Source organism: Peromyscus californicus, unplaced genomic scaffold, assembly GCF_007827085.1.
Source record: "Peromyscus californicus insignis strain IS unplaced genomic scaffold, ASM782708v3 Scaffold_13__1_contigs__length_99412109, whole genome shotgun sequence".
NCBI classification, from domain to species: Eukaryota; Metazoa; Chordata; class Mammalia; order Rodentia; family Cricetidae; genus Peromyscus; species Peromyscus californicus.
Window position 1 is genome coordinate 69,966,973 of NW_026294424.1, and position 12,865 is coordinate 69,979,837.

Sequence of the window (12,865 nt, forward strand, 5' to 3'; positions counted from 1 at the left end):
GGTGGTCACTTCCTGGAGAGCAGGATGGGTCCACGCTCTGACTTAAACAAAGAAGGGGCTCAGAGTGGAGGCTTGCTGAGCCAAGGTGTTGACATTAAGACCTGAAAAGAGCAGATGCTTTGCAAATCGACTCAAAAATATTTCTTAGACTTTCACCACCTACACTAGAAAACTACTTTCTATCATCGGAATTGGAGTCAGGGCCTGATCTTCCTTATTCATCATCCTGCCCATGACATCATTCAGACATTCCTTTAGAAAGCACGAAGATGCCAAAGGATAAAAGGCCCATCCTTGACACAGACATTGAACTCGGTCGTATTGAGGCATTGTGAGCAGATCCAGTGCTGTGGGTGGTGCCCTTGTCAGGGCAGGCCAAGGCCCCTTAAGGGTCGCTCCTTTCCTTTGCCATGGACAACGCCTACCAGTCCATCCTGCTAACGCTCCATCAGATCAGTAAGAAATGCTGCGCTGAAGAGGAGTGGCCGCTTTCTTTTCACTGTCAAACGTATTATGAAATACTCTCTTTCCATCGTGTGGTGTTCATAGGGAAAACAATAGATTCTTCAACTTCCTGAATGCCGAATTATTTTTGCTGGCCATATTTATTTGAGAGTCTCCTTTGTGACTCAGAGGGTAAGAGCACTTGATGCCAAGACAGAAAACCTGAGCTTAGTACCCAGGACCCACACAGTGGAAGGAGACGACCAACTCCGCAAGATATCCTCCGGCCTCCGCATGTGCACCATGGCAAGCATGCATCCCCACAGATAGACAGACGCACACGCGCGCATGTGCCTCGCACGCGCACACACACACACACACACACACACACACACACACACATACAATAAATTCAATGTAATAAATTAAAATATTTCTTTTTTTAATCAAAATGAAAGTTGAGAGCAACATAAAACCAAAACTTAAGAACTATCAGCCACGAGTTTTTTATTAATTGGAAGACTAGGGAAAGACACAAGTTTGTGCTATAACACTTTGATTCATTAAGATTTCAATAAGGCCTGTCTGGATGGACTTCAGCTTTCTGCTTTATTGAAATTGACTCAATTCTTTTCATCATTTTTTAGTTTGGTCCCGACATTTTCATCCCAGGAAGTCAGTCGTTGCTTAGGCTGGGAAAAGAGAAGCAGGCAGAAGTACATAATAAGTTATCTGATACAAAGTATAAACGTTTAGTATCACATAAAGTATCCAGAGAAATTGGGAGTGGTTATTCTTCCTTTACAGTGGAGGATAGCTGGGGGCTGGGGGAGGGGCAAGGGAAAAGAAGAATTTCAGGCAGGAGAAGGCAGGAGATAGAGAAAGAAGGGTTAAGATGCGCCCAGGATGTGCTGCTAATGCCTGATAGCGAACTGTCTGTCTGGGAGAACAGGCGGAGGCGGAGCTGGAGAGACCTGCAAAGACAGAAGGGCCTTCTTGGGAGGGGGCAGAGAGAAGCCATTGAGATTTCAAGTGGGCAGCCGTCAGGGTGAGAGCTCTTTTAGAAGGGTAACTCTAATGCAGTGTGGGAGGCTGGGTGGGGAAGGGAGTGGGAGCCAGGGTGCTGTGCACATTCAGGACTGATTCAGGCTGTGGGTGTGGAGAGGAGGAGGTAGAACCTGAGAGCGGGTTCCACAGAGATGGTGGTGAGTTCACGGGAAAGAGGGGGACGAGCGCACGGTGTGAGCATTTACCCCCACCCCCCCCCACCCCCGTGCGTTTACCTCAGTTTGTTCGTTATTCCGTGAGCACACGCCCTGAGAAGCCTGCAGGCACAAGGGGACCCCACTTGCCTGTTTCCAGATTACTCTTCATTTTAGATTAGTGCAGAGTTTGTTTTGAGCAAAATGGTTGGTGCCACCAGTCATTAGACAAGGAAATATTTACTAAGAACATTTAAAATTTTCCTTCTGAAGATCACAGCTTTTAAAAAATATTTGTTTATTTGAGTGTGGTGTATGTGCCAGGGCCGGAAGAGGGTGTTAGCTATCCTCGTCTCTCTCTCTCTCTCTGCCTGTTTCTTTGAGGCAGGATCTCTCCCTAAACCCGGAGCTTACATTCCTTCACTATACTGTTAGCCAGCAAACCCCAGGAATCCTCCTGTCTCCAAACTGCTTGGACTTGGTATTACTTTTGTATGGGTCTTTTAGCTTTCAAGTGGATGTTGGGATCTGAATTCTGATCCCTCTCAAACCTTGTAACTGTTGAGCCATCTCCAACCCTTGAAGATAGTTTTGAGCCTTTAAAGTGTCTCAAAGTCAGGCTGGGGAGATAGGTAGTCCAGTGGTTAAAGCGCTCACAATGAAAGCATAGGAACCAGAGTTTGGATTCTCAGACCTAGGTAAATGCCAGATGGGCAGTGGTGGTCCATCTCTAATCACAGCCTCTGAAGGCAGAAGACCCCAGAGCTAGCTTGCTGGTGGGTTTGAGTGAGAGACCCTGCCTCAATGAATAATATGGAAGACCTATCAGGATGATTCACTCCCACCAACAAGTGGGCATGCGTGCATACGTGTACACACACACACACACACACACACACACACACATACGAGAAAGAGAGAATATCCTGAAGTCCACAAAATTGGTATATGCTGGTGTCTCTTGCCACACTAGGTGACACATCACTACTGTGCTTCCCCCTCTGACACTTCTCCGAGACAGCTCTATGGTCACCGAAGAATCACCTGGAATACTCCTACACAAGCTAGAAAAACTGAGACTGGAAGTGAGGGAAACATGGGGAGGTCACACGTGAGGAACAGACAGAGCGTTGACAAGCAAGGCACCAAGCCCTGGCCAACCCGGAAGCCCAGGAGAGCCGCCATCAGGAAGGACAGACTGTCTGTGTACCGTCCAGTGCCCATGGCCCGGATCTTTGTATGTTCCTTCGTGATCTAGCTAGAAACCCTGCAATTAGCAGTACTGGGAGTTGACACACACCTGTTAAACAAATCACGTACTGTAAAAGTTTTAAGTCAAGTTAGCCCAGCTCAGATTACTGGGAGCGGAGACAGGTGCAAACCTTTCAAGAAGTGAGAAGTTCGCCATTGGAGGATCACAGAGAAGGAGACAGACTGGGAAGAAAAGAGAGGCAGGAGGAAGCCAGGTCTCTGCCAACTTCGCACCTCAGATAAGACACTCCTCTCTCTCCCTGTCTACTCCTCTGTCTACCTTCAACACTTCCCGGCTTATTGTTTCCAGGGCCCAAACCAGGATGAGCCCTATAAGAACAAACTGAGCCTGTTATATATCAAACACACTGTCATGAGCAGGTCAAGAATTAAACTGCCACTTCCTGAGCTATCTGGTTAGGAAAAGGTTACTAAGTTCCAAAGAACTTGTGTTAATACAAGTTCAAAAGACATCATTCATTCATCTTGTTCTTTTTAAAAACACTACTGTTTATTTAAGTTGACACATAGCAACTGTATGTGGAAGTGAAAAGTCATTATTCTGGCCCCATATCCAGACACCAACGTTCATCCCACCGATTTTCAATTATGGACTTTCAAACTGAACTCACCCCACAGTGGACGAAGCCCACATGGAGGTCTCTGATGAAAACTGAGTTAGAGATACATCCCTGTGCTTTGGGTTAACTTCACACAGTTATGGGTCCTGCTGTATTGGTTGACCTTGTCAACCTAAGGGGGTTTAGCGTCACCATGGAAACAAACCTCCTGTGTGTCTGTGAGGGCGTTTCTAGACTGGACTAATTAAAGCTGGGGAGACACAACCTAAGTGTGGGTGGTACCATGCCATGGGATTGGGCCCTGAACTGAATAAAAAGGGGAAACTGAGCTGAGCCTCAGGATTCATTGCTCTCCCCTTCCTGACTGCAGGCTCCACGTGACCAACTGCCGCACACTCCTGTCACAGGACTTCCACACTAGGATGCTCCTTTGAACTGTGAGACAAAATAAACCTTTCTTTACGGAAGTTGTTCTTGCCGTATCTTTTGTTCCAGCAGTGAGAAGGTGACTGGCACCCCTCTGTGGAGATAGTGATGGGCTGAAGGAAGGAACCAGAGCCACAGAAATGCCCTGCCAAAGTCACTTTTATTCTTAAAGATGGTTGTTTTTTTTTTTAAGCACAATAGAAAATGAAAGCTTTTTGTCACTGTAATAAAACACCCGAGACAATACAATGTCCAAGAGAAAGGCTTCGTTTTCGGCTCTCGCTTTTATTAGAGTTTGACCCCGTTCTGGTGAGCTGTGGGTTACGGCAGAGGAGCATGTTCCATAAAATCATCTGTGGGAGACCAGCTTCCGCCTTTTCCAGTGTTCCTATGAGGAGGAGAGAGGGAGAAGAAAATATTAGGTAGAAAGAGAGACCTAGTTGGCGAGAAGGAAGACAGAAGCACAGGATAGCTTCGGGAGGGCCTGCGTCAATACCCAGTGGCCCTTTCCATTTATTCAAAAGGACTTTTTATAACAACGCCAAGGGGCGGGGCAAAAGACCTCTCCCTTGCTAGATCAAAGCACACTGCACAGCCAAGTGTGGACCCTTCAAAGCACCTGGTAAACACGCCTGTGGTCAACTCATCCCATCATGCAGCCCTGCTGGGTAAAGCAAGCTCAGATTCTCTGACCCTGAGTAAGGTCTCACTAGGAAGTCTCTGTGGGTCTCTACAACCATCCATTTCATCAATAGGAGGAAGCCAAAAAGACAGTGTGAAAGAGGCCAGATTGCCACAGTCTCCTTCAAGGGTACTCTTTCAGTGACCTGACGGTCTCTCCTTAGGCCTCACCTCTTAGAGGCTCTGTCACCTGTCAGCAGCATCTCCTTGGAGCCTGAACCTTTAATGTGAGTCTGTTTCCTCACGACATCTTGCCCTGTCTTCTACACAGGGCTGCTGGGAAGCCCAAGTGATACATGGTCCCCAAATGTCCCTTTATTCACACAGACAGTTACCATTAGCATTTTGACTCACCATCATCACCAATTTGTGTGACTCTTTCTACGTATGACAGGTGACGGGTACCACGGACAAACTTTTCAAGGAGTGTGTCAGCCACTGTACCATACGACCTTGCTGTGACATTCGTGTCTGTGGAGCAGAACTTACTGTGACCCTCTCTAAGAAACGACATTAACTACTGGCGCCTTCCATGGAATCATTAGTAAGTGACTGATGCTGTGCTGTGGCGTTGTTCCAGCACACTGCCTCCCTTTTGTAGAAGGGTTCCCAAGGCCATTTCTCTGCAATTAGCTAATTGGTTAAGGACATGAATTTACTCCTGTAGACCAATTAATACTGATTTTAACTGTAATGGGAAACAAGCTGAAATCAGCCTAAGGCCATTTTCTGGACTAGATGTTCCGTCATCATCCTAGGACAAGGGCATGTAGACAGAGAATGTTGATCATCGTCTCATGGTTTGTGGGGTAGGGAGGGGTCTCAGTCATATCACTGCGAACTGAGCAAACTGAGAAACAATGTAGCATGGCGGCAAAGAGAAAGTTGTCACTCTGTTAGTGAGATGAGCTGACAACAGAAATGCCTGGATGGCCAGGGAACTGGGGCCCCATGTGGAACTCCATGAGGTGACCGTGAGCACTGACAGCACAGAGAGGTGGGCCTCAGGGTTCTGGTGGGTCAGCTTCTTCTCCAAGAGGCTGTTGGGTGGGTCAGTGGCTATCCCACACCTGAAACCAAGGGTGTTTCAGTTTTTCTTTTTTACTTAATTTATGTTTAAACAAAAAAAATCAATGGAGCAAAGAAATGGGAATGAGAGAGGCTTCCTGATTTATTAATATTACACATGGAAAAGTTGAGGACTGTAGTTGAGGGTTTTTTTCCATTTTTGGGGGGCCCACCACCCAGTTCCCAAACAATACACTGAGACTTACTCTTACTTATGAATGCCTGGCCTTAGCTTGGCTTGTTTCTAGACAGCTTTTCTAACTTAACTTATCCCATTTCTCTTTAACTATGTTTTGCCTCTGCACTTTTAACCTTTCTTTATTATATACATCTGTCTTTCCTTCTGTGGCTGGCTGGGTGGATGAGTGGCTGGGTGGCTGGGTAGCTGGCCCCTGGTGTCCTCCTCTCCTTCTTTTCTTGCTTCTCCCTCTTCTCTTCCCTCAAGCCTACATTTCTCCTCCTATTTATTCTGGCTGCCTGGCAGCCCTGCCTATTCTTTCTCCTCCCTGGCTATTGGCTGTTCAGCTCTTTATTAGACCATCAGATGTTATAGGCAGGCAAAGTAATAGGTTCATAGAGTTAAACAAATGCAACATAAAAGAATGTAACACATCTTTGCACCACTAAACAAATATTCCACAGTATAAACAATGGAACACATTTTAACTAATATTCTACAACAGAGGACAGGAGATTTTAATTGACAACAAGTTTAATATCAACCAGTCGGTGCCCTTGGGATTCTAGTACAGGGTCTAGATCATAGAACATTCTAAGATTCCTAAAATATTCTGGAGGATTAAAATCAGGAGCCACTAGTTCCTTAGCTCCAGAAGCCTGATATATCAGGAAGATTGAGAATTCAGTGAGGTGAAAAAAGTGTGAATTTGAAAAGCCCTCAGTGAAGAAGGAAGACATGTGTCTCCACGCAGTTCCAAAAGGAAGACAGAGCAGAGAGTGATGGGAGGAAGCTGTCTGGGAGCAGTTTTAATCCAATAGAAGGAAGAACATTCAAACACACACACACACACACACACACACACACACACACACACACACACACACTCATAAACAGTGAGACATACATTGGGTCATGTTACTTCTTGTCTAAAATTACTGAATGGCTCTGCAGTGAGTTCCTGGTGTGCAGCAGGCTTGTTTATACTTCTTCAGAGTGCCCATCCTGTGCCTGGTGCTCTCTCCTTTCTCCATCCATCAGCCTTCGCTCACCCTGAAGCTCTGTTTCCTGTTCCCTGGGAAAGACTTCCACCCGCAGGGAAGAGGCTCTTTTGTACCATGTCACCGCTCATGGTGCTCCTTGTCAGCTCTTATTAGAATCAATCCTCTGCTTTTTTTTTTTTTTTACCATGGATATATACCTAACATACATGCATTATATATAAAGAAATACATACAATTACAGCTACTTTTATGTGTTATGTTCTGTGACTTCGAATCCATTCACCACCACTATCCATCCCCAGAAGATACTTTCAACCTGCACCGACTTAATGTGTCCATTTTACAATAACACCCCGCTTCCTGCTCCCAGGCCTTGGCAACTACAGTCTATTCATTCTGATTCTGTTAATTTGACCATTCTAGATTATTATTTTTAACCCCTTGAGTGAGGGCAGGGAATGTGTTTCTACTCTCAATATTCAAAGCCTAGTGCAAGGTCTGGCACATGGTAAGCATTCACCATAGATTCCCCTGAAAAAAGGAGGAGGAAAGGCAGGAAAGAGGAGCCCATGGATCTCTGGAACTGGGAAAATTTTAGTAGAAGATGTGAAGAACCATCTCAGGGACTGATGGTTGAACACATTCCTGAACCAGGTTGGAAGATTGAACTGCAGCAGACTCTTCGGTGAGTATTGACAAAATGCTAGTAACTAGATGCCGAACCAGGCTTCCCAGTGATAGAATAGGGATCTTTATATTCTAAGAACTGGCAATTAAATAAAGGATATTTATTTAAAATCATAAAACCAAAAACAAGGAACAGTGAGGCTCTGCCGCGTTCTGGACCAAATTTCCATATCCAACTATAGTCACCTCTAACTTCATTACATGCTTAGTGTTTACCTTGATGGTTGGACTTAATTTTGACAAGACAGTGCTACAATGTTCAGAGAGTGCACAAAGAGAATTGAATTACTATCTTGTGGAAAACAACCAGGAGACTGGAATGAGGAACCACCCCGTGAGGTGACTCAGATGAACACTTCTTAGGAACTATTAAGCACACAATGGATGAAAGCCTGTCTGGGATGGCTTGCACTGAATTCTTCCCAAGTATCCAAATATGTAAGGACAAGATGAAAAAAAAAACATCCAACCCCCCCTTTCCAGGATGTTGTCATCAAAAGTTTTTATTTAAAATCAATAGCTCCTCAATTTGCAACTTTAATAATCAAGCTTTATACCTGTGACGAAAGAATGAAGTCAGGCTTGTAACTCTTCAGATGAGGGCAGAGGGAGAAAGGAACATGGAGGGACAGGGTGACCATGAAGGAATAGATCAGAACTGATTCTGGGTTAAAAGAGGACAAAACGAACCATTTGCTGTATTTTTAATTGCTTGCTGGTTTTTATTGTTTTATGGCTGGCCTGTTGAGAGTTGCTTGAGAGACTCGATCTGTCCTCAAATACATTTCTGCTATTGTGTACCTTGTAACACCCTGCCTGGAGATGGCCAATGAGAAACTGTTGGCAGGTGCTATCAAGGTTTATGGCTTCTGACCTTGGGTCGTTTGGTTTGAAGTCCACATTCGTCGTCACTGTTCTCTCTGTCCATATTGTCTTCATACCTACGTCATCGAGCACATGTATTTATTGCTGGCCTGTACTTTATCAAGAGCTTTGAACACAGGAGAAGTCTTTTATGTACTTTTGTTAAAAAAAGATTACTGGCTATGACTAGTTCTCAAAGGAGAGCAGTCAGAACACAAAGAGATAGACTGAAGGTACAGTTGGAGGGGGAAACAGTGGAATAAGATGTTGGAGCAGACAGAAGAGGACGAACAAATTCCTCCATTCATCGGAAGAGCGTGTTGGGACTAAGTTCCAGAAGGCTGCTGAAGAACAGTAACTTGAAAGCAATCCAAATTCATAATTCCTTTACTGTTTACATTTGTTCTTTTTTCTTATACATAAATTCTTATTGCTTATTGCATTTATTTATTATGTGTGTAGTGTGTGTGTGTGTGTGTGTGTGTGTGTGTGTGTGTGTGTGCCACCGAGCATGTGTAGGCCGGAGAACACCATGCAGGAGTATTTCTCTCCTTCCACCGTGTGGATCCTGGGGATTGAATATAGGTCATCAGGCTTGGGAGCAGGTGCCTTTATCTGCTGAGCCAATTCACTGGCCTTACATTTGTTTTTCTAACTAAAACGACATAATGAAATAAGAATTTAAGATAATTTTGTTGTTTCGCCCTCAGAATGCAGCTTTGAAGAAGGAAATGTGGTTACCTCACATCTTCGGAACCAAGACTCTCTCAAGGATCTGCTGAAGACAGGGATGCTTCATCTCCATTGTCGGCTTGATTGGATTTGGAGTTACTATGGAAACACACCCCTGTCCATGTCTATAAGGGTGTTTAACTACAGAAGAAAGACTCTTCCTTAATGTGATTGGCACCAGCCCAGGAGCCGGGGTCCCAGGCTGAATAAAAAGGAGAAAGAGAACACTAGCTAAGCTTTCTTTGCTTCCCAACATCATGGAAACAATGTGACCAGTGTTGGTAACAAAATCACAGGCAGAGAGGTAGAGTTCAGCCTAGCTCTGTTTTATGTATCCATTTGTACTTTATACAGAGTGCCACCAACAGTAGCTACTTAACTTCTCTTAGGATGCTGAGTGCTGACTGAGTTCAGCTGAGTGATTTCTGCTGTATGTACCCAATGATTTCTGCTGTATGTGCTCAGTGATTTCTGCTGTATGTACCCAATGATTTCTGCTGTATGTGCTCAGTGATTTCTGCTGTATGTGCTCAGTGATTTCTGCTGTATGTGCCCAGTGGTTTCTGCTGTATGTACCCAGTGATTTCTGCTGTATGTACCCAGTGATTTCTGCTGTATGTACCCAGTGATTTCTGCTGTATGTACCCAGTGATTTCTGCTGTATGTACCCAGTGATTTCTGCTGTATGTGCCAAGTGATTTCTGCTGTATGTGCCCAGTGATTTCTGCTGTATGTGCTGTCTTTAGACAAGTACAATGCCAGGTGCTGGCTGGAGCTTTAGTTTAAGCACCTCAGTTCTCCACAAGGGGGGGGGGCTCCATTTGGATGGGATTACCAGATAAAACAGAGGATTGTATTCTATTTCAATTTCAGGTGAAGAGATTTTAGTGTGCATAATTTTATTTGGAATTAAAACTCAATTAAACATTTCAAAGGAAACACCTGTTTTGAAAATACAGAAATCCAAGAAGAAGAAAAACTTAAAAACAGGAAGCTGCATCATTTGCAGAGTATCATCGCCAAAGCCCATTTTGTATGCTGTAAAATATATGCCATTTTTATGGAAATCCCATCAGTCATAGTTTTACAGCTTACTTTATTATTGCACAGATACATTGAGAAAGTTTTCTGATATGACGTGATACCACTTTAATGACTAAATCTTGGGCCCATCATTCAACAGAAAGTAATACTGCAACCTGTCAGCCTTCACCTGTTTTCTCAACGAGCGGAAATGACTGGCTAGAGCTCTGAGCAAACTGGAGAGGCACAGTCGAGAAAGCGACACTAAATCAAAGCTGTGCCATGACTTCTGTGGAGGGAGGCCCAGGATTTAGAGACAGCCTTCTGCTTGTGGTTTCAGCCTCGTTTAAGATTTTTCATGAACAGTAAAAACGAGCCGTGTGAATGCTCCTGTGCTCTGTCCTCCAGTGCGCTATCAGGAGCCTGGCCTGTGTTCACTCCATGCTTGCCGCCTAGCCAGGAACTTCCAAGTGGCCTCCTCCTTGGGGTAAGCGCCGGACATCTCTAAGCAGCTCTCCTGGATTCGGGGCTACCTTCTGCTAGGAATAAATGTTTGGAAACGAAAATGCAGCCTGCTCCTTCACTGGTCTATAAAAAAAAAGAACATGGAGTTATTTAATGCATAAAGAAAATACAGTGTAGGGCAGACCTAAAGAAATCAACTTCCCACGGACCACACCAGGCTCTAAGGAGTCAACATCCATGAGCTGTGTTAAAGGAGTGTTACAGGCTGGACCCAACCTGGAACCAGGATGGAGACCGTGATTGACTCGGGTCCTCGTAGTCCCAGGCTTCTCCTCACTGATGTATTAAGAGATTCTGTATAAGAACTGAAATGAGTTTCTTTTAGAAAATATGAAGCCAAATAGGACAGACCACACACAGTTTACAGACATGATGTTTAGGTGACACGGACTGAGGGTCTGTTAATTGTCCCTTAGTAGGACACAACACTTTAGTCCAGAGCTTTCTCTTCTGTTCTTTCAGCTCTGTTTTCTGAACTGTTTCACACACTCATACATTGTAGATGGGTCCGTGTGGGCTGGGGACATAGCTGCGAACTTGAGACTAATCACTTTCTCATACTGGACTCAGCAGATGGCTTTTGTAAGAATGACTCAGAGACCCCCAAGGGAAAATGGAAGAGGTATTACCAGACACGCCAACAATCATGTGACTTGTCCACTCTTTCTGCCAAGCCCTAAAATTGCAAGAGAACCCAAATCACTAAGCAACGAAGGTAACTATTTATCAAGTAAAGACCAGGGCAGAAAAGTCAAATCAGAAATGTTGATTTGGGACCCGCAAAATGGTTCAGCAAATAGGATGGTGGAAAGAGAGAACCAACCCACTCACTTCACATACACCGTGCGTGCGAGCGCGCGTGTGTGCACGCGCACACACACACACAATGCAATTAAAATGTTTTAAAGAAATGTGGATTTTTGTAATGGGCCTACACTTGGTTCGTGAGACGTGAAATCAAATGGAGTATAAACTGTTACAGTACTCTAACAACCACGAAAAGCTCTCTCTCTCTCTCTCTCTCTCTCTCTCTCTCTCTCTCTCTCTCACACACACACACACACACACACACACACACACACACACACACACACACGGATGGGCTATACCACCAAGTAAAACATCAGTTACCATATCTAAGCAGGGATCTACTTTTTTTTTTATCAAGCTTAAGAACATTGTTCTGATGAATGATTATTATTGGGGGGACAGTCAGGTGTTAGGTAAAGCATGGTCTGAGTTAATTCCCATTTTAATACCCAATATGCGTGAATATTTCACCTCATACATGATATATTCATATTCTCTCCCCCACACCTATCAGGTTCTCACTATATAACCCTGATTGGACTAGAATGCACTATGCAGACCAGGCTGGTCTTGAATTTACAGTGATCCTCCTGCCTCAGCCTCCCCATGCTGAGCCACCATTACTTAACTTACAACACACATCTTTATACATTTTCTTCAGGTTATACAAAAGAGCTGCGCATAGATTGCAATCATTCTATGATAACCATTGTAATTCAGTTTTGAGCTTTCATTTCGGCACAGGGTGTGAGTACCCGGATTAAGCAGAAACTATACTCACTCTGAGGAGCGACACCCAGCGCCACGTGCTCCTAATGTCCTGTGTCAAATGTTGGTAGAGGGGAAGATGGAGTTGTTCCAAGGCCGTGTGCAAGAAATTACGAAACAGTTCAATAGGCCTGATATGTCTAGCCATTAATTAAAACATCATTGTCTTTTTCGCCCTTAAATCATAGCTTTAACATATTTACCATGAGACAATATAAGTTCTGCCCAAAGGGAAATGTTATAGTCATTATCTCTTCCACATAAAATGTCCCCAGCTTGTGCTGACAGGTTCATGACTTTGTTCTGCTGTTTCATTCACCTGCGCCTGAGAAATACTTCGTTCAAACCGAAGTTCACGGCCCTCACTCCGGCTTACTTGTATCCATATTTGTGTGTTTGGAATTTTCGTGGCAAAATGTTGACATCATTATGAGAGAGGGTTTAGGGCCTGGAGACACAGCTAAGTGGTGGGGTGCTTGCTTTGTATGCACAAAGAAAAGAAGGGGAAGGGAATGGAAGGACAATGGAGGGAAGGGATGGGGAGGGGAAGGAGTGGGGGGAAGAGAACGGAAGGGGAAAGGAAGGGAAGGGAGGGGAGGGAACAGAAAGCAAAAATGAAAT

General features: G+C 44.5%; 1 long non-coding RNA gene across 1 annotated transcript in view; it reads left to right on the plus strand.

Moving 5' to 3' along the window:
- Positions 1-12,537, plus strand: part of LOC128108544 (uncharacterized) — a 40,241-nt gene extending 27,704 nt beyond the window's left edge. Inside the window, exon 2 of the long non-coding RNA XR_008217508.1 lies at positions 9,097-12,537. This is a non-coding gene — a long non-coding RNA (uncharacterized LOC128108544). The remainder of the gene's footprint in view (positions 1-9,096) is intronic.
- The last annotated feature ends 328 nt before the right edge of the window (positions 12,538-12,865 follow it).